The 21963-nt window shown below is 40.2% G+C and overlaps 1 protein-coding gene across 20 annotated transcripts in view; it reads left to right on the top strand.

The window, feature by feature from the left end:
• SLC8A1 (solute carrier family 8 member A1) overlaps nucleotides 1-21963 on the top strand; it is a 379580-nt gene that overhangs the window by 291397 nt on the left and 66220 nt on the right. The window lies entirely within an intron of this gene.

The following is a 21963-nucleotide window of genomic DNA, read 5'->3' as shown; positions in this document are numbered from 1 at the left end:
AACTCCTTCTATGTTTTTCTTTTCTTAACTGGCTTTCCATAAAGCTGGGCAGCTTCTCTGGAAGCTCAAAGCGCAGAACACTGAGAAATCCCTTCCATCCTGTATCCATAGTGAGAAGGACTGATGGTTGAGTTGATGTGAATTTTGCCACAGTTATAAGGGGCTGGGAGCTCCACGTTGGAGTCAGTCCGAACTTCAGGCTGGTTAAGTGCCTGAAAGAGGGAACTACCCAGCACCACGCCCGTGTTATTAACATGCTTCCAAAGACTGCTTCCGATGAACCTGGAGAGTAGGTTGGCCATTAAGGTCTTGGACTTGGTGGCTTATTCTCCTTACTTTCCATACTACTATGCAATTCATTTTTCACTGTGAGTTACATTTTGTATTTACACCTTGAGTCAGTTTTACTACATGCTATCTGGCAAAAAAAAAAAAAAAAAAAAAAAAAAATCAATAAATAATTTTCTCATAGAAAATGAAATTAAAAACACTTGAAACATTGTATAGAACTTCTATAAGTTAGATATGTCACCAAGTGTTTGGGGATATGAGATTATACTCCGTAAATATAGAATGTTGATACTTATTTATCATATTTCGAGGCTAGGGAAATACAGGTACCAACTCTGGTTAGTAGCATTCCCTAGAAGAATGTTCAGTCAGGGGGCACCTGCGTGGCTCAGTGGGTTAAAGCCTCTGCTTTTGGCTTGGGTCGTGGTCCTGGGGTCAAGCCCCACATTGGGCTCTCTGCTTGGCAGGGAGCCTGTTTCCCTTCCTCTCTCTCTGCCTGCCTCTCTGCCTACTTGTGATCCCTGTCTGTCAAAAAAATTAAAAATAAAAAAGAATGTCCAGTCAGTTAAGCCAGTGGGCATGTGACTAACGCCCCATTTCAAGCACAATTGTTTCCCAAGGGAAGTGTTTTTTTCTTTGCTACCATTATCTTCTCTACCACTAACTCCTTTATTTCTCATTTTTATGTTTTACCCGTGTGGACATAGGTACCTCTATCTTTCATTAGAACTACCACAGATTCATTTGAGAAGTTAACACATGTGACTTTGTGAGTTGTTTAAGGTAGAAGTAAATTTTTGTTACATGATTTCCTCTTCTATTTTCACTGTAAAATAGACTTAAAGATCCTCAATATTTCCTTCTTCTCAAAGGCCTGACTAGAGTTGACAAGTCCTTCTAGAAATTTGGAGCTGATATAATTGTATGATCCTCTGCTTGTCCCCCTCTGGCTGGTGCCAGTGGGCCCTCATGAGGGTCCTTCTGACCTGGCTTCTATTTGGCACTAGAAGGCAAGTGAGAGTACTGAAGATACAGAAGAGAGGCACTACTTTTCTCTTACTAAAGCCATCCCCAGAACACTCTTGAGCAATCATTCTCTTCTGGAACTTTGACAAGAGATGCAATTTTGAACCTCATAGATAACACCACTCTCTTGGTTCCACAGAGGTGGGGAAAAAAAGATATAGCCCGACGAGAAGACTTCCAAAGAGGAAGGAGTCTTGGAGAAAATCCATTTCACTCTCAAGACTCAGTTCTCTCCCATTCTAAGAACACTCACTTTTGCCTGACAGTCCTTGTTTATAAAAGAGTTTGTGAAATGGAAGGAACCCAAGAGCATTATTTATCAGAGAGTGGTGCAAGCCAGAGGAGGAGAAGAAAGAGTGGTCTCGTGCTAAAGAGGGAAAGCACCTTATTTTATCGTAACTGTCTGCTTAATTGAATGCATTTCCTGGGCTGTTTTATTCATAAAAGTCAGTGTGTAGGTTAGGGAATAATTGATTGCCCAGAAATTGGCAAGTTCTTCCTAAGGAACATTTTTCTTTATGATGTCTTTGGCATTTGTGGTTTACTAGTTCCATTTCCAGCCTTAGACACCACACCATAAAATTATAGCTCCATCCTGAGGCACCAGCTGTTACTTCTGCCAAAAATCTCTGGGCTTGGAGAAAATGGTACCATTACCGCATGCGTGGAAAGTGGATCCCTCAGTAAATGCTAAATTTATCAGGAAGGATATCACTATTGAAGCATACTGACTATTATTTCATCTGGCCCCCAAATAGGAACTGGGGCAAATGACTGTGTGGAGCCCTGCCAGACAAACTTGGTGCAATTCCACAATAATAAATGCCAGACTTCATTTTATTTGCAGCCACTGATGTACGAGATATGTCCAGGAGCATTTCCATGAGACCTTCTAAGTGACAATTATACAGGTTATTGAAGCAATTGGTCTACCATGAAGAATGCCCCCTCTGCAGAATGCTTTATAGAGTCAGTAATTCAATGAGATAATAAATGGATGTTACCACTAATCAATGTACTGAGAGTAGACTTGATAGAAAAATTACCTGCTGAATTACAGTGGGCAGAATCCACACAGGCTATAAAGAACCACCTTTTGCTTTTACCCTGAACAATAGATAATATGATGCCCAATTAATCTAAGAAATTGTTACAGAAAAGGATAAATTTCATGAACTGTTTAAATATGGGAAGTGAGATCATATGAAAGATGGGTCTTTAAAGGCTCTTCTCTTAATGAGTTTGCTGTTGAGCCCCTTAAGCTGAGGATAGGAGCAAGGCTGGTAAAATTTTCCTCATCCCAAAGAATGGATTATTGCTTTAGAATTATTATGGGAGCTTTTTAACGCTAGAGAGAGCCCCCTTACCCTTTCTCTACACATCCAGAGATTCTGAGTCTATGGTAAGGACAAGAAATCGATGTGTTTGGTTTTTTAAAAAAACTCTGCAGGAAATCCTAATGTTCAGCTGGAGCTGAGGACTTATTGTTCTAATATGATATTCCTTCCATAGGCCTCAGGACCCTACAAGTTTATAATCTGATGTCTCAAGATTCCATGAGTCTTCTTTTCACTAGGAATCCATTTCCAGTCACTTCCTATGTAGAAGTCACCTTTCACCATGACTACCCCTACCATATGCCATCTCATCCCCTTTCTCTTTTGGGTTGAAACCAACAACAACATTACTAACTCAAAATCTTTCCTATTGTCCTTCAAATCACTACACAAATCAGCCCTTTGACTTTATTTCCAGTAGTCTCTCCTTCGCCCAAAACGTGACCTCTTTTTATCCTCTACAATTGTGGATCTTCTGATTTTGACATGCTAGAGTTTCCCTCTTCAACTTAAAAGACATCCTACCTGAAGCTTCAATTTCCCACCTTCTGATGACTGGTGCCTTGATGTGTGTGTGTGTGTGTGTGTGTGTGTGTGTGTGTCTGTCTGTCTGTCTGTCTGTCTATCTATCTCCTCTTTTTCACACTGTTACCAAACATATTACAGTAGCAGGTTCTACATTCCTTAGCTTTTCTTCTCCCCCCTGAGGTCACTACTTTGTGGAAAGTCCATCAGCTCACATGATGGGCATCAATTTCCATGTCAATAGGCATGACAAATAGATAGAGACCCTTCATCAAGACACTTCATCTTCACTGAAGGCCCATATTCCACACATAGGATAAGACATTCCCATCATAGCTTAGATTAAACATATCAAGATCAGAGTTTATCATCTCCTCCCCATGAAATTCCTTAGCCTTCCATATTATGTCAGCTATCTCCCATGCTTAGACTCTTGAAAACACCACTTACTTAAGTATCTTACAGTTATAAATGATTACAAAGAAGGATATAATCATACAAAAGAGATTTGGGAGGAAGGAAGTAGAAAGAGTCTAAGAAAAGGCATTGTGGTAGCCAAATTCTGTCTCAGCTTTATCCCTTTCCTCAGTTCTCCACACACCTGGACTGACCCCAACCAGCTTTCTCAACCCCACCCCACTCTGACCTGAAGTGGGAGGGTTTTTAGAAACCTTAGCCTAGGCCTTTAGCCCAGCCTAGCCTAACATCACAATAAGCTTCTTGATCATCAGGTTCTGACCTCTTCTCCAGCCCAGTCTTGATTTACCAGATACTGTGAAATTGCTGTGTACTCTATGAATTCTTCCAGGTGCTCAAGAAAAACGACAACAATAACACACAAGCAAACAAAAAACAGTCAACTGCCAGGTTTCCAAAATTTATCTGAAAATCAGGTTTGACTGCTGACCCAGCTTCTGTATTCCTGTCTTGATTTCAGGACTTAATTTCATCCTAATGAAAGCACATCCTTCCTGCAGACATTTCCCTTGGAGGATCAAGGCCCTTCCCAGGAGAACAGGGTTCTGCCACGTGATATTGGCTGCCATGCTTTGTCCTCAGACCTCTTGGTTTTGTTTATTCTTGAGTCCCTCAGCTCCATGCTTCCTTGCCCATCCCATGCAGTGGTTTACCTACCTTCCATCTACCATTTCCATACTTTCTGGGTGCCATGTCTTGGTGTGTCCTAACGGAATTCCTCCCCTTGGGTGGCTCTGTACAGCCTCAGTCATTTCCAGCCCCCGGCTCTTGTCTAGTAGGCTAGATCTTGTTCCAGTGTCATCCTCTCTCAGGCTGGTCCATCCCAGGGCGATGAAAAAAGTCAGGCCCTCGGACATAACACCAACTGCTACTGCTGAACCCTTGTTATCTCTTTTGCCTTCAACCTCTCACTGCTCCCATCTACCTAAACAAAGAAGAGCAAGGAGCAGAGGTCATTCTATTTGTGCCTTCCATCTTCTTGGATCTCATTTGCCTCCTATAGTAAATTACTATTTCTCATCAGAGACGTCAAGATACTATATTCTTTCTGTTTTCTCTTTTCTGCCTCCCTCTCTCTCTTATCTTTGTGTGTGTGTGTGTGTGTGCTCACTCGCACACATGCACACACACACCCGCACACACACACACACACACACAGCCTGCTAAGTAGCTTAAGAATCAATCACTTTTCTTAGTGACTGCTCACTGTATCAGAAGAATGATATTCTTTTTACCCTTTCTACACCCCAACTTGTAAATTTCCATTTCATTACATGATTTCGGTTGTAATTCTCTCACCAATCCTCCTGCCAATACTGTATAAGATAATCTAATGTGACAGCAATTTTCCATGTAATTCATTAATCTGAAACTTTAGTTTTTGATACTTTCATTTAAAAACTCAAGTGTGTACGTCTAGATATTTTGTCATAAAGCTTGCCAAAACCACTCACACCTGATAAAAATAAAATGAAATATGTGCCCAGACCTGAATTGATAGTAGATAATTAGATTTTCTGTTCCTGAAAATCAGGTCATCTTTACAATCTGATGTTTTCTCCAGCAGAATTTTTATTTTACGACCCCCACCTTGCTGTAAGAAATTGACCGTTGCAAGAGAAAAGAGGAACTCAGAGAGACCATTTCATGGAATTTCAATTTGTTTTTCTCTAACCCATGGACAAAAGAAAGAAGAGGTTGCAGAAAAGAAATTAAAACATTAAAGCAATTTCTGTTTCTTCAGCTTCGACAAATGTAGACTAGAGGGGGGCCAATTTCTCAAAATGTGCTGCTGGCGGGGTAACCTGGCCAGCTAATCTGGCAGGGACGTTAGGCTCTGCCCATCCAGGAGATGGCATTTTCCCCATGGCTGCTTCTCTGCGCTCTCTTTCCCTGTCTTTCTATTCTTCTACAACACAAGCTCTATTCAGTAAGACTGATTGTCCTTAAGGGCAAATCATGGCAGCCATAATCAAAAAGGCCCATTGGTTCTTTGTTACAAGATTGTGCCCATTTAATAGCATTTCTTCCAACCCCAAGCTCTCTTTCCTAGTTCATCTTCCATCAGTCCTCCAACTACATGAACACCAACTATAGCAGCTCCTCATACTTCTCATGCCTTTTCATTTCTCTCTTATTTGCACCAAGTTTGTTTGTGTTTCCTCTTTTTGAGCCTAAATCTATTTCTGCCCGGCAAAACCCTACTCTTTGTTCAAGACCCAGTCCAGTTATTCCTGTCATTTGGGAAGTTCTGACACCCTCTGAGCTCCCTCTGCCCAAGCCCTAGCTTCTATGTAGCACATAAGGAGGTAGATGATCTTTGGTTTCCATGACTGTCCTCCCTTTAAGCTGTGGCTTCCTAGTCTGTCTGTCTTTCTTTCGTTCTTTCTTTCTTTCTTTCTTTCTTTCTTCCTTTCTTTTTTTTTAAGATTTTATTTATTTATTTATTTATTTATTTGACAGACAGATCACAAGTAGGCAGAGAGTCAGGCACAGAGAGAGAGGAGAAAGCAGGCTCCCCACTGAACAGAGAGCCCCATGTAGGGCTCGATCCCAGGACCCTGGGATCATGACCTGAGCCAAAGGCAGAGGCTTAACCCACTGAGCCACCCAGGTGCCCCCCTATTCTTCTTTCTATCCCTGACACCTAGCATGGACATGACATATAGTTGGATACTAGGTAGAGGTCTGTGGAATGGCTGGACAGAATAACAATGCCTGATAACTTCACTGGGCCCTTCCTAGTGAGGTCCAAGTTGTGAGCGTGAATCACTTACACGCTGCCCATTTTGCTCACTCCCATGGCCAAACCTACACTGTCATTTCATCTTAAAAAAAAATATGTGGGCTGCTTTTTACCAAGAAATCTCAGAGACCTTGATAGATCAGTGCAAACTCAAGTACAAACGTGTGACGATGAGAATAGCTGTGTCAGCACAAAGGTCTGTTAAGCAAATCATCATGTCGCCAATGAGCTCACTATCATGAGGGAGGCACATGACGTACCGAGGGGTATCCTGGCCCTTGGCAGCTGTGTTGCCATTGAGTACGGATGTCTTGGATAAAAGATTTTCATTTGGGGGGGGGGGGCTCTAAAGACCCAGAACTGTGTTTTTATGGACTCTCTTCAATTTACCACCACCTTTGCTAAACTTTGAATCCCTAGATCAGGAAGTCTGACCTCGTGGAACAAATTTAGTTAAAACTATGGAGAGGGTTTTGATTATTCTAGAAGCTCAAAGATGATTTGGTAGAAAAAAGCATTCAGGCTCTATGAATGCTATACCAAGACAGCAAGTTAATAGAAAGAGAGGAAAATCTATAAATAAGTTTTTAAGGCTTTTCTGATCTAATTAGTACAAAATACGAAAAAATTCTTATTTCTACTGAACTAGTAGGATTTACTCAGGAAATAAATCAGTCTGTGAGATGTGCCTTATGTCTCCCTTATTTCTTCATTTTATTAAATGAACCATATATTATAATTAATAATGAGTTAAATCGAATTCTATATAACAAAAGTTAATAGAAGTGTTAAAATCCAGTAGGACAGTATCATAATACATATGTAATAAAGTATTAGCTCATGTTCTCACACTCAATTTTATCTGCTGCTGTAATTTCTGTGTTTTAGTGATATAAATGTAAAACCTAACTCTGAAAGGAGATCCATGGAGAGGCATCTGGTATTACTGCTGTGGTTACTAGTGTGACTGTTCACATAGTAAACTGTTATTTTCCAAAATGAATATTGGAAGATTAATATTAATACCCTATCCATATTTTAGAGTGTCGCTGAGGAAGCTCTAATGGAAAGACAGTTGGAATCAAGAGACCTAAGTTTGCTCAGTTGTGAAATGAGAACATGAAAACTAGGTAGTTTAATAAAAGCACCTGCCTTTTGAAAATGCTTCAAGTGGGAAAGGTCCTTTCATATACGGTATTTCATTTGTTTTTCATGTCAGCCCTGGGGAGTTCTCAATTTACGTTTGATGAAATTGAAATTTGGAGAGGGAAGGTGAATTGACCAAGGTCACGGTGCTATGAGCTGTTAGGTTTATACATTTGCAGTTAACAGCTGTAAATCCATCAATGCCGCCAGCATTGTTCTAGAGATCATATGTCCTCTCCACCTACCAGATTCTCTGAACAAAAGTGCAGACTTTCCGGAGAATTTGTCAAATAGCACAAATCATAACAACAATAACCTTTCCCTGTAAGAAGATTATGCCTAGGTCAAAAGGTGAAATAATGGTCAGGATTTGCTTTTTGAGCACTAACTGTGAACCACATACCATCCTTCGCAAAATAAAAAATGGGAAAAAGATGGAAAATCCTATTTACAGATTTTCTCCTAAAATCAATGGGCATTTTAAAATGCCTTTCACCAGAAGCCCTGTAATTAATCCAAGATTTGCTCACCAAGTGCTTTCTCACTGTGTTTGGTCTAGCGGTTCAATTTTGTTAAGCAATGGCATTATTTGCATTGTGCAAACCTGTTCAGGTTCTGGGGAATCTAACTAGGGAAAACTTCCATTATAAATAAAAAGCATAAAAGGGGAAAAGGCAAAACACATTTTCAGTTCAAAGCCAATAGATCCTATTCTGCTTTTGGTTAATTTTGACTTTAAGCTTTAAATTGCCCGCATCAATAGGAGGCTAAATTGTCTTCTTGCTGATTTGCTCTTGCGATGATTACCTATCAAGTGCCTTGGGTCTCTTCTGTTAAGAATATGAGCTCCAAAATGATAACTGTGCTGAGCAGTTCCGAACCAAGTGAAATACCTGAAAGACTTTTAAACATCCAAATAAGCACTCCACCGAAAAGTTCAGCGAGAGTCCATGGCCAGTGAATCATTGTGTTTTGCACAGCGTGGAAAGCAGCAGCGCAAAGCAGGGGGCATACCGAGGCCCTTGATGTTTTGTTGGTAATAATTTTTTGATTCATGGTTTCTATCACTTTTAATTTTTGCCTGGTTGGATTAGACACCGAGGAGGGACTTTGCCACACAGAGGCAGATGGTTCAGAGCATTTACATCTGACCAGTTTGCTGCAAAGCCCACGCCTTCCATAGCTGCTCTCTTTGATTTAAGAAAATGGGGTCCCTTTAGAATTAAACTATCTTCTTTAAGTGGAAAAATATTACACATCATTATTGGGCATTCTCATCTCAGTACAAAGAGATCTTCAGGTTCCTCATCTAGTGACTACTAGAGGTACACCGTGGAAGAAGGAAGGAAACCAAGAAAAAGCCAAGATGCTCAACTGCTACCCATGAGGGCCCAGGAGACCTGAGATACAATTAAGACTATGGGTTGGTTTTGATTTCTCCTTCACTTTGTGTTTCTGTGGATGTTGTGGACCGTCTTCCCGTCACAGACTCACCCGGTCACGGTTGTACACAGCCCTCCTTACTAAAGGAAGTCCATGCTTCCTATGGGCCATGTACTTTATAAAGCCATCACCGGCATAACAGACAATGAGAAAAATGCGGGGACTTAACAAAGAAAATCATGCATTTCCTTTTGTTACTAGCACCAGCGTTTACTTCATTAAAAAGAGAGGAGAGAAGGAAAGATTTTCTCTAGAGGGGTGGATCAGAGTCCAGCAGCACCAGACAAGAAAAACACTAGGATAATAACAGAATAAACAAATACCAGATGTGGACTGAAAGTCTGGGGATGAATTTTAATCCCGACTCTGTTATCTAGTTTTGAGGTGTTGGCCAATGGCAGTGCGTGTGTTTGCTCACCTGTATCCTGAGATGTAAAAAGCGAGATTTCTGTGATCAAGGATTGGAAGACTGTGCTTCTCGGCTGGAGGGTGGGGTGTTTGTGAAGGCAAGGACTGAATTTGAGTAGAAAATGACTAATGCTATTTTGATGACAAAAGGGAGTGGGTGATTAGGAGAAGGGCATGAGCGCGGGTATTTGTGAGTGATTTAGCATGAGGAATTATTTGCTACGAAACGAACAGGAGCTTAGTGAGTGGCCTTCTAGGGAAACAACATCGGCAGATGATTCCTGAAAAAATTTTCCAGCAAAACTAGCCAGACGGTTAGGAATGAGTGAGAAGAGGATTTCCCTGCTTAAAAATGGATGTACAGATTTTCTAAGGGGCAGAATTCAGACAAGAACTTCAAAGAAGGCCAACAGAAGATGGAGCTCCCACCTACAGTAGGAGTCCAGAGTAGGACCCATGCATGTAAGGAAGATTGCGGGGAAAATAACCACAAAAAAGCATCAAAAGTTCATAATATTTTTGGCTTGTTTTATTTATTTCCCCCTATAAAATAGAGATCAGTCTAGACGGCTAAGGACAGTAAAGAGAAAAACGACTCGCAATCCATTCATAAAGAGTTAATTACATTATTGTAAAGACATTGCATGGAATAAATTGTGCCATTCTAAAGGAAAGGCTTAAAAAAAATTGTGCCCCAGGAAATGTTCAAGATACATTAGGTGAAAAATCTTGACACCGAATTTTATTTACACTTATACAACCGAAACATAGTCCAAATTCCGTAGCTGTGTATTTTAAAAGCGAAAAGTGAACATTTTTAAACATTTTTAAATGTTAAATGGTGATCTCTAGTGGTAACCTTATGGGAGATTTTAATTTTTTTTTCATTTCTGCATTTGTCAAATTCTCAACAGTGAACAAGGATTATTTTAATAAGCAGGAAAAGCAATTTAAGAGAAATAACTGCAAATTATCTGAAAGCAAGTCAGATTATTTTAGCTGTATTTGGTGAAAAATGAACCCATGAAATATAGGCTTGCTGATATTTCACATGAATAAGGACAGAATTCTGTTCAGAATCAAATTGTTTGTTTGTTTGTTTTTCTTAGATTGCTGGGGAAAGCAAAAGCCAAAGATGGACACTGAAAGTTTGATTTTTTTTTTTTTTTTTTAAAAAGGACTGTATTACCAATTCTACTAAGCTACCCCTTCATGCCAGGAACTAAGCTTCACTGAAATACTTCAGTTCTCTTTGCTCACCTTAATAATGATTTTGATAACCATCACTTATTGATTGCTTACGATTTTGTTTTCCTTTCTAATCCTCTCAACAACCTTTTAATATAGATCTAATTATTCCATTTTTAAAGAGGTGAAAATTAAGGGATAGATTAAGCCTCTTGCAAGAGTATTAGGCAATTCCTTCCCAAAAGTCCCAGTTCTTAACTTGAAACAATATCGGTCATGGCCATAATAGAAATAGCTAATATTCTTTTAGTGCTTAGTATACGCCAACCTCTGTGCTAAGCATTTCATATGTATTATCACATTTACTGTTTGTGGCAATCAGTGGAGATAAATACCATCATTTTAACCACTTTACAAAGCAGGAGCTTGAGCCTTAGAAAGACTAAGTAATTCACACAGGTGCAACTAGTAAATGGCAGAGGCAGAATTTTGCAGTCTGATTCTTTTTTTTTAAGAAAGCATCTTGGGAGGTCATTTTCTCTACCCATATTGTGGAATGACAATGACTCAGAGCCATAGACAGGGTCACAGAATCCTGATTCACCTTAATAATTATGTTATTTGGGGGGAAAATAAATGAACATCGGAATAGAATTTCTGGAGAGCTCCTTACATGATGTCTTCAGTATAAACAAACCTTAGCCCAATCCGCATTTCTAACATTATACCCCACTGAGTAGGTAGTCAATAAATATTATTATTTGCTGTTTCTGATTTTTTGTAAACCATAAGCCCCACATTGTGAAATGCAAATCTAAAATCAAAACACAGTTATAGAATATGTAATATGAACACCTAAGGATTGATTGCTTAATCTAATGTAAAATAGCAATAAAATGTTAGACAAGCATCAGAAATGTGAAATATAAAACTCAGCAACAATCACTAATTATTGATTTCATTTGGCTCTGTTCAAGAAAAGTATGCAGCATCTTGTTTTTTTTTTTTTTTAAGATTTTATTTATTTGACAGAGATCACAAGTAGGCAGAGAGGCAGGTACAGAGAGAGGGGGAAGCAGGCTCCCCGCTGAGCAGAGAGCCCGATTTGGGGCTTGATCCCAGGACCCTGGGATCATGACCTGAGCCGAAGGCAGAGGCTTTAACCCCCTGAGCCACCCTGACGCCCCGGCATCTTGTCTTTTAGAGTATTTTCTATGAGTGCATGCAGAGAGAGACTGATTTGACATTGAATATATCGTGGTCATCGAGAAAGGAAGGGGAGGAAGGAAAAGAGAGAATGTAAATTAAAATACACACACACACACACACACACACACACACACACACACAAAACAAAACTGAAGAAAGCCTGGCTTTATTTATTGGTGTTCTATTTTTAAAGCTGGCCTTTCTCAGATAGAGATGCTTTCGGCATACACTATGTGCTGTTCTGTAACATTCTAGGAGTGAAATTTTTCACCGTCTTCCAAGGGTACTCCACTTTGAACAAAGAATCTTGACAAAGGAGGAAGGTCCAAATGCAGAAATGATCTCTGGAGAGAGTTCAGTAAAACCCATGAATGTTTAAAATGCCCAAAATGAAGAGAGCTTTTGAAAAGACTGGGTGGGGGGGGCGCCAGGGTGGCTCAGTGGGTTAAAGCCTCTGCCTTTGGCTCAGGTCATGATCCAAGGGTCCTAGGTTCGAGCCTCGCATCAGGCTCTCTGCTCCTCTGGGAGCCTGCTTCCTCCCAACCCTGCCTCTCTGCCTACTTGTGATCTCTGTCTGTCAAATAAATAAATAAAATCTTTTTAAAAAAAGAAAGAAAGAAAGAAAAGGAAAGGATGGGAAACCGAAAGCTTCTTTGCAATTCAATAGCATCAATTCCACTGAATTCCAAATTCTTACAAAGGGCAGTGGCAAACTGAGGACTTCACAGAACTTTCTAAAACTAAACCAAAGATGTTTGTATTCAGGTTAAAGAAACGATGCTTGATGCCACACAAAGTAGTCAATGTTTATCCTCACCTTTGAGGGATTTGTCAAAACCATGTTTTCTAGAGAATTTGACCTTTCTCGTTCCCTTTAAGGAGGACAGCAAAGATCTCTATAGACAATTGGGTAGTGCTGACAAGTTTAAAAAGCTGTTAGGAGATGATGAGAACCCTCCAGCGTCTGGTTAAAAGTCTCTCTCTCTCATGGAACTGGCACAATGCTAATATTATGAAACAGTTCTTACAAATCTAGACAAAGATCTGTATTCAGCATGAGGTCCGATGCTTGATCCATTTTATTTCTCACTAGGTTGACAAGTTGTCTCAGCATATACACTTAGGTAACAAACCCAGGATTTTAGACTCTACCCTCCTGAAGACCGCCACTACGGACTGCAGAAGAGTGGAGCAATAATCAGGTGTAGATTTTATATATCACAAAATGCTGGTCATTTTTTAACACATTAGTATCATTTTCTCTGAAACACTCGACTCATGTGGCTTTCCCACTAGCCTGCCTTAATTGAATAGAACCTTGGGAAACGTGATAATTGTTAGCAGATACTTCATTGGAACAATAACTCCAGAATCCCTGCAGGGTCTCTGTCAACTGGTCAACCAGGCAGGTCTTCTAGGACCAGGAAGGTAGCTCCTAGGTTTTTCTTTTGAGACTAAAACTGACAATGCTAAAGGGAGCGAGATCAAAAATGAATTGCCTTGGCTCCCATTTTGCATTTGGAAAAAAATAAATTGGTGGCCCTTCAGTTACAAAAGTCAGTGGAATAAAAGAGAATAGAGCAAGGTTCTACTGGCAAAGCCCCTCTCCAGTGCTCTGTATCATTCTCCTGGTATCGCCAGAGAACAGCAGGATTTTAGTTGTCCCTGCCTTTTGCCTTGCTTGAAGCAGTCATTCAATTACCACTTGATAATGTAGAGCTCGGTGCATGGATGACAAGGCCTCCTGGAGAATTACTTTGGTTTAGCTACTTTAGCAGCTCTCAACCTCAGAGTCTATTTAAATTACAGAATAGTACTACCCCTGTTCATCAGGCTCTGCTTCATAGCAGGAGCTCCAGGAAAAGGAGGATTTCAGTCCCTTCTGTGTAACTAGCTGATGTGGTCAAATGCGACCTCACCACGCTGGGCCTGAGACGCTGAACAGTAGCCCTTGTGCTTGTTTCTCTGAGTTTAGGGGCCCGTCCTTGCCCGTTATATGGGATGTGATCCCAAGCTACATATGAGAGTGAACTTGAGCTATGGCCCATTGCTCCATCAAATATTTCCTGACACCCACCTCCACCATCTCCCAACTGCCCCTTTGGGTGGCTAGGTGAACAGGCAAGTAAGAACTACAGAACAAACCACTCCTTTTCAACGAATAATAACAATTGTTCCTAACATCTTACAGTCCTTTGCAAAATTATTTGGCCTGCATTGAATTATTTGATCTTGGCAACACCCTGTGAAGTTGTATCACTACAGCTGATGAATGATGACACCCATGATTTGATCGTCACAATCACTGTGAAGTGAGTTGTATTATCCCCATTTGATTGATGATAACACTTAGGTTTGGAAAGATGCCAGAACTGGTCCAAACCCCTTGGCTAGAAAGTGGCAGAACCAAGAGAGGAATTTGGGTAATCTGCATCCCGGGTCTAATGCTCCCGACGTGTCATCAAAGGACACAAGAGCTGAGTCATGGCCTGGTCCCTTCTCTAAGACCCATCTTAACATGGGATCTTGAGCAAATTTCCAAGCGAGTCCATGCCCAAAGTTTCTCCTAAGCTAAAAATGATGGGAAAATGTTATTAGAAATAATGTGACTAGCAGCCTGTGTATCCTATTTAGAATATTCATTGGACAGAAGAGTTGATTTGGGCTGCTTATAGAAAATGAGATTACATGCCTGGGTCTTCTCTGAATGCCCCTTTCTTTCCATAACTCCAAATCCCCAAGTCAGTCATCAAACCAATTTTTGAAGAAAAGGGAAAAAAAAATCTGAAAATGGTCCAGGATGTAAACCAAGGGATAAAAAGGTAACCCACAGCAAGCCCATAGTTCCTCGTAGGCCGAGAGAAATCCATGCCAGCGAGGGTGCTGGATAATGCCCGACATGATGTGAACAGAGCTGGGGACTCTGTGAGAGGCAGCAGCATGACCTAGGATTTTAGTCCTCTTCTTTTCTTCTTAAACAAACGCCATGAAGGAAATGCCACTTCTGACATACTCCATAACACTCAGGCCAAGGAAACTAGGCCTGAGGTCAGAGCCACCAGAAATGTTTAGCCTGTTTAAGTACAACATCCGTAGCCCTTGGTCCTGGAGGGACTGATTCTGCGGGGAACCTGGGACAAGGGATGGATTAAGGCCAGCAGAGTTGACAGGCTGAGCACTTAGCTTTGGGGCCCGTGGCTCTCCCTGTCTAGAGCATGTGGCCGTCTGGTTTTCTGTTTGGTGAGGCTGACAAACTTTGTAACTCCATACCAAAAAACCTAAAATGTTCTCATCACATTTTCTCACCCAAGGAATAGTTCTTTTTAAGGACTGGATTTATGCTGAAGCTTGCTTTTTTTTTTTTTAAATAAGAGCTTTGTTAAGATATAATTCACATGTCATAGATTCGCTTAATTAAAATAAGCTATTCAATGAGTTTTAGTGTACTTCTGGAATTGTATAACTATTGCTACAGTCAACTGTAGAACATTTTCATCACCCCCAAAGGAAAACACATCCCCATTGATCATCATGACCCATTTACCCCGTACCCCCCTGCCCCGCCCCCGCCGCAATTAAGCTACTTTCTGTCCCTGTAGATTTGCCTGTTCTGGACTTCTCATGTAAATAGAATTATATAATATAAGACCTTTTGTGTCTAGCTTCTTCCATTCAATGTAATGTTTTCTAGGTTCATCCATATTGTAGTGTGGGGGAGGAAACGTAAATTTTCTTCTACCTTTTAGAGTTCATAGCTGAGATCATGTAATAAAAAACAGATAAACAACAGGAAACTCCCACCCAATATATTAACATGTACACCTCATGCATACACCAGAGACACCCAGGGAAAAATTAGTCACTCTTGAAGGTAGCTGAAATGTAGGCTTAAATACCACCTAAGGAGTGAATGAGGTGGGGGATGAAGGCCTCTTGGGGGAAAGTAGATGATTTGGGGGAAAGATGAAGAGATCCTTAGAAGAACAGTTGGGAGGTATGACAATCTGTGACAAATGTTTGTCAGGATGTGGCATCTACTTCTAACCTCCTCTCCTGTAATAATGGCTGACGACATTCCCAGGGAGAGAAACTGTAACAATGGAGATCATTTTGGAGCATCGGTGTTTAGGCAGATAGAGGAGTTCAGAGAAAGGCTCACCCTTCATCTGCTGTTTTTCAAGTGCCTATAGCTCCAAATTATCATTATACCAAAATGGCATATTTTGGGGTGGCATGTTCTGCTATCTTTTAGTAACATGTGTCAAAATCTCCTCTCTTTTTATTGTTGAATAATATTCCATTGTGTAGACACACCACTTTGTGTTTATTCATTCATTAGATGGTGGCTATTGAGGTTGTTCCCACTTTGGGGTTCTCCTGAATGATGCTGCTATGAATATTCAGTATAAGCTTGTATGTGGGCGTATGTTTTTAAATCTCTTATATACCTAGAAGTGGAATTGCTGGGTCATAAGGTCCCTCTGTCTTTACATTTCTGAGGAACTGCTAGGTTTTTCCAAAGCAGCTGTAACATGTTACATTCCGACCAGCAGTGTAGGAGAGTTCTCATCGCTCTGTGTTCTCTACAATACTTGTTATTCTCTGTCTTTTTGATTCTAGCCATCTTAGAGGGTTTGCATTGGTATCTCATTGTGGTTCTCATTTGCATTTCTCCGATAACGAACGATGTGGAGCATCTGTTCCCATGCATATTGGCCATTTGCTGATCTTCTTTGGCGAAGCATCTATTCAGATCTTTGGCCCATTTTTAAGTTGGCTCATCTTTTTGAGTATTAAGAGTTTATTCTATTTTAATATCAGCTGTACTGGGAGTGAGATTTCAAATTTGCCTTACCTGATGACATCACTCTGTGGTCAGAGAAGTTGCCAGGTCTTTTGCCTTCATGTGTGATCAAACCTGGGTCATTGCTTTCTTGAGTCTAAGTGTGGTGGCCATGATGGGGAAAATTTCCAGTTCCACAAACGTGGCCTTTCACTGACATGGCTTAGAAACTCTCTGAGAGCAGAAGGATGAGGTTTTACTGTCTCACGTGGCAGTTGAAATCCTTAGGTTTTCTACTTTCCAAATAGAACTTCCATTGTGTAAAAGCCTATCACCAGACTTCCTATCACTTTGTCGGGGAAGGAAATCACTCTGTGTGAGTGTAAACTTTGCTGCCTGAAAGCTGAAAGTGTTTTCTCACCTGCACTATTAAAGTGGCCCAGGGAGACCAGCCTTTCCTCAGAGGAGAAAACAAAATTTTAAATACTCTACATAATCCAGAAAAAACAATGGTGAAGAACAAAGCAAAATGGTTCTCCCATGTTTCAGTCTAGACTGCTATTTAGATCTGAAATTTAGTTTTACTCTGAATTTCTCACAATTCTGTTCTTTATTTAATACATTCTTTGAAACATCAGACATACATTCCTGCCCTCCATTAATTAGCCAGCTGCCAGTACCTGCTGCATACTGGAACCACCCAAAAAACATTTAAAAACTTTATTCATATTGGGGAGAGAGCTTGAGGTCACTGGTTTTGAGTGGCTCCTGCACCACACTCAAAGTTTGCTGAGCTCCAGGTGTGATTCTAATGGGCAGACAGTCCCTCTAAAAACACAAGCCCAGCTTTTAGTTCATTCTCTGGCTTAATAAAAGAACACATTGTTCTCTCTAGATCCATGCTTCTCAAACTTTCACATGTATAGCATCATCCTGGTATCTTGTTAATATATAGATAAGAGTTGGAGAGTCTGGCATGGCCCCTGAGATTCTGCAGTTCTAATAAGCACCCACTCCACCTCCGCATGAGGCTGAAGCTACTGGTTGGTGGCTCAAAGTTTCCAGAATTGCCAAGTCCATACATACTCACGGCACTTTTCAATTACTTCTGATAGGAACTCTGTCTCCTCAATGATTCAACTTTTTAGGACAGCCATCATAAAATAGATGTGCTCCTCTCCTTTTAAAAATAGAGTTGAAATTCTATCATTGCTAATCTAAGCAGTCCTTGTTAACATAAAGATGAAACAATAAACCTTTATATTAATTTAAAATAATAATCCAGATCCTTTAAAGTGATCATAAAAATACTGCACAGCTGAATGAATAAGGAACTTTGTGGGTTATATAATTGAAGGTATCAGCCTTTGGAGCCAGTTACAGGAGTCTCCCTTTGTGACCTTTGGAGTTATTTAACTTCTCTGAGTCATTGTTTCCTCTGTGAATGGTAAGTAGCAGAAGTTCCTTCTAGGGCTGTTACAAAGACAGGTGAATTAAGAAATGTAAAGTCGGGGTGCCTGGGTGGCTCAGTGGGTTAAGCCTCTGCCTTCCGCTCAGGTCATGATCTCAGGGTGTGGGATCGAGCCCCTCATCAGGCTCTCTGCTCAACGGGGAGCCAGCTTCCCCCTCTCTCTCTGCCTGCCTCCCTGCCTACTTGCGATCTCTATCTGTCAAATAAATAAATAAAATCTTTAAAAAAAAGGAAGAAATGTAAAGTGCTCATAGGTCCAGTGACCTCTCAGTATGCCTAAAGTGAGTTTAATTTTTTAAATAATAATTTTTAAAACAGCCATTGCAGTATCTAAATATGTGAAATCCTCACTAACATCTTTTGCAGGGGGATTTAAAAGGAGAGTCTCTTCTCTTTTCAAACTCATCTTTTTCTCACTTCTCCTAATATCAAGGGCAGTCTTGAGAAGAAGAAACCACCAAAGGGCAAATTGAGGCTGAAATAAAAAAGAGGCCCAGATTACTTTGGCTTACTGAGGAGAGGTTAGAATGTATTTTAAAGATTTTTTTTTTTCACCTCCACTAATAAAGCCCCACCTCCTTCTTTCCTTTTGCACCGTCTGCCTGAGTCACCATCAGACCTACAAACTCCTTGGTAGAATGTTGGAAGGTGTTCAGGTCTTTTGAGACCCATCAGATGAGAGAGAGAGACTGAGAAGTCAAGTATAGATGTTGGTTTAGGATTACCAAAAGAAAAGCATGGCAAAAAAAAAAAAAAAAAAGGAATGACCTGCCTTTTTTCACTCAATAAACTGATCTTTCTTAATCAAATCCTTTTATTCCCCTTAGAAATGGAACCAAGAGGGATTTCCATAGAAACTTTAGCTACACTTAGAAATTATTTAGTGTTATAAGATTTGTAACTGCTTTGCTAGTTTCCAGAAAACATCATTTTTATAGTACACTATTCAACTTTAGAGAAATGTGTAAAAAAATCAGATGAAAAGCTCTTATCTTCTTCATAATTATGGTAGTTGAAAAGTGCATAACATCAATTTTTCTATTTGTTTCTTATTGGGGCAGTAAGAGCATAAGAGTTGTCATTGGATGAAATGCTGTGTCTACCTGACTGTTCCAGTCTTGTTTGGATTAATTTGTCAATCTAAAGAATGAAAACTTGGGATGCCTGGGTGGCTTAGTGGGTTAAAGCCTCTGCCTTTGGCTCAGGTCTTGGTCCCAGGGTCCTGAGATTGAGCCCCGCATCGGGCTCTCTGCTCAGCAAGGAGCCTGCTTCCTCCTCTCTCTCTCTGCCTGTCAAACAAACAAACAAACAAACAAATAAATCTTTAAAGAAAGAAAACTTGACTGCATCCCATTGGTAAAGAGAAAAAAAAGAACAGCCAATGGACTAGAATGTCCTTTCATAAACAAGCTTCCTATTAATTGTTTTGCTATGCAAGAGCACCGAAATCAATTTATAATTTAATAGTTTGTCCTGTCAGGCACACCACTGATGGTATTATTAATGATTTTGAAATACACCATTATGCAAATCTCATCTATTTTAGGGGTCTTGGTCAGGCACCTACAGAGGTACTGGTTTCTTTTTCTTCTTTGATTTTCCAGTGTCACAGTTATCAAATTCTGAAACATTTTCTAAGGATTATGATCTTAGTAAATAGTGGTAATCTAAAAATAAATTTCAGTGCTTATTTTATTCTACAAACAAACTGTGTGGGGCTTCATGTATCTCACACTCATCAGCTACTCAGAGTATAGGAAATAAAGCTGTTAGGACAATAGAGGATTAAATTTGCCAAGAATAAGAAACAACGTTATTTGGTTGCTTCTATTTATTTCTGAATGAGTGGTCATGTTGCTCTTTGGGAATAAAACTAGAAGCTTTTTCTAAACAAAGCCTCACCCTTTTAGCCAGGATATACCAACCATCTCTACTGTACTCTATTTCTGAAATCTAATAAAATATGGGATGAGATGTAGGATAGGTTGGGAGTACTTGATGGAGAAAGAGAAGTCGAATGTTTCAAGGTAAGACAAGCAAGAGCATTGCAACATGGCATCCACCTTGGTGTACCCAGTCATGAAGTGATAATGAACGTTGAGCCAAGAGGTCCAGAAGATGGTAGCATGGCCTTCCTAATGCCCATTAACCCTTTCCCATGCTTGCTCTTATAGCTGGTTACTTTAGTAGAGCTGCACAACTGCAGTTTGTGATGATAAGGCAGGAAGACAGAAATTAATATCCAAAATGAAGAAGTTTGATGACAAAAAGGGTAAACGTTTGGCAGACTTTTGTAGAATAAATTTGATTTCCCTTATAACATCAAATTCAATTCTGAAATAAAGAGTGCATATATCATCATTTCTTACATCTTCTTGTACTTTCTCTAATAATTTATAACTTTTGGAGATTGGGGAATGTTTAGATATCCTAGTGTAGTCAGGGTGGGCTGATTTGATATGTATATTTACACACACACACACACACACACACTAAGTAAATAGGTCAATTCCAGAGAATAGTTCCAGAAGTTAGACAGGAATTGTTCACTGTGTACATGTAGTTGGACTTTGTCACACCGTTGGAAGACTGTAAATTCTAACTTCTCTGAAAAAATGATTATTGCCTTAGTCATTTACAACTGCTCATCTGGCCTTAGTATTTCAGTCTTTGAGGACACAGCTGAGATAGAAAAGAAAAGGCGCTGTCATCAGCCCCAACTCCTTAGTAATGAGAAATTGGATATGAACATCATGTGGAGATATTTGTAAGCTGAGGAGCAGAGAGTTGGTTATGGGGCTCCAAAGGACCAGAACCAATCATCTGATCTCATTTCCCCAGTGTTAACCCAAGAAAGCATTTAACATTAAATGGGGGCTAGGAAATTTCGAGAATTGTAAGAAACTTCTACCTTTCTTCTCCTTCATACTAGGAAAGAACACTGATGCTCTTTGGCATATGTTGGTTGAAATAAAACTTGGTGGTTTTGATCAATAATTTTAAAAAGGGGGGTGGCACCTGGGTGACTCAGTGAGCTAGGTGTCCAACTCTGGATTTCGGCTCAGGTCATGATCTCAGGGTGGAGCCCACCTAAGGCTTCCTCCTTAGCACTTCTAGCTTTCCTCTTCCTCCTCTGTATCCCTCCCCACCCACCTCTACCTCTCTTAAAAAATAAAAAGTTGCAAACTAATTTCCTTCCAGAAGACCTAGAAAATTCCACCAAAACTAAACAATGTCCGTGACTTTAAAACTATGCATCTGTGTAAACTCATTGTTTCAAAAGCCTTAGTCAGAAATGTTCTTGGCCAGTGTTACTGGAAGAAAATTTTTTTTCAAGGACAAACAAGGGTTTAGGGGGCTCTGAGTATGTGGTAATACAGGAAGTGATTAAGCTTTTATTAATTAGGGGTTCCTGGATGGCTCAGTAGGTTAAAGCCTCTGCCTTCGGCTCAGGTCATGATCCCAGGGTCCTGGGATCAAGCCCCACATCAGGCTCTCTGCTCAGCAGGGAGCCTGCTTCCTCCTCTCTCTCTGCCTGCTTCTCTGCCTGCTTGTGATATCTGTCTGTCAAATAAATAAATAAAATCTTAAAAAAAAAGCCTTTATTAATTAGATAGATATATCTTCAGTCATCAGATTTATGGGAAATTGAGATTTGCATAATATTTGCATTTGTCCTACAGTCTGCCAGTCACTCACAACCAGAGGACCCTAAAGCTAGAAGTGCTAACAGATGGATTATGGGAAAAATTCTTAACTGAATTCCTTGGTGTACGGGTGGAGTTTGAAAGTGGTGTAAATGGTATATTTTGTCAAAGTTGAAACTCAGCTTTGGAGGGATGAGCATCAGTATAGCATCATGACTCCCATCCCCCACCTTTCAAAACAGCTATTGGGAGGCCTCAGCTTCCAT

This window comes from Mustela nivalis (genome assembly GCF_964662115.1).
Source record: "Mustela nivalis genome assembly, chromosome: 8".
NCBI classification, from domain to species: domain Eukaryota; kingdom Metazoa; phylum Chordata; class Mammalia; order Carnivora; family Mustelidae; genus Mustela; species Mustela nivalis.
This window is presented reverse-complemented; position numbering and strand designations above follow the sequence as displayed.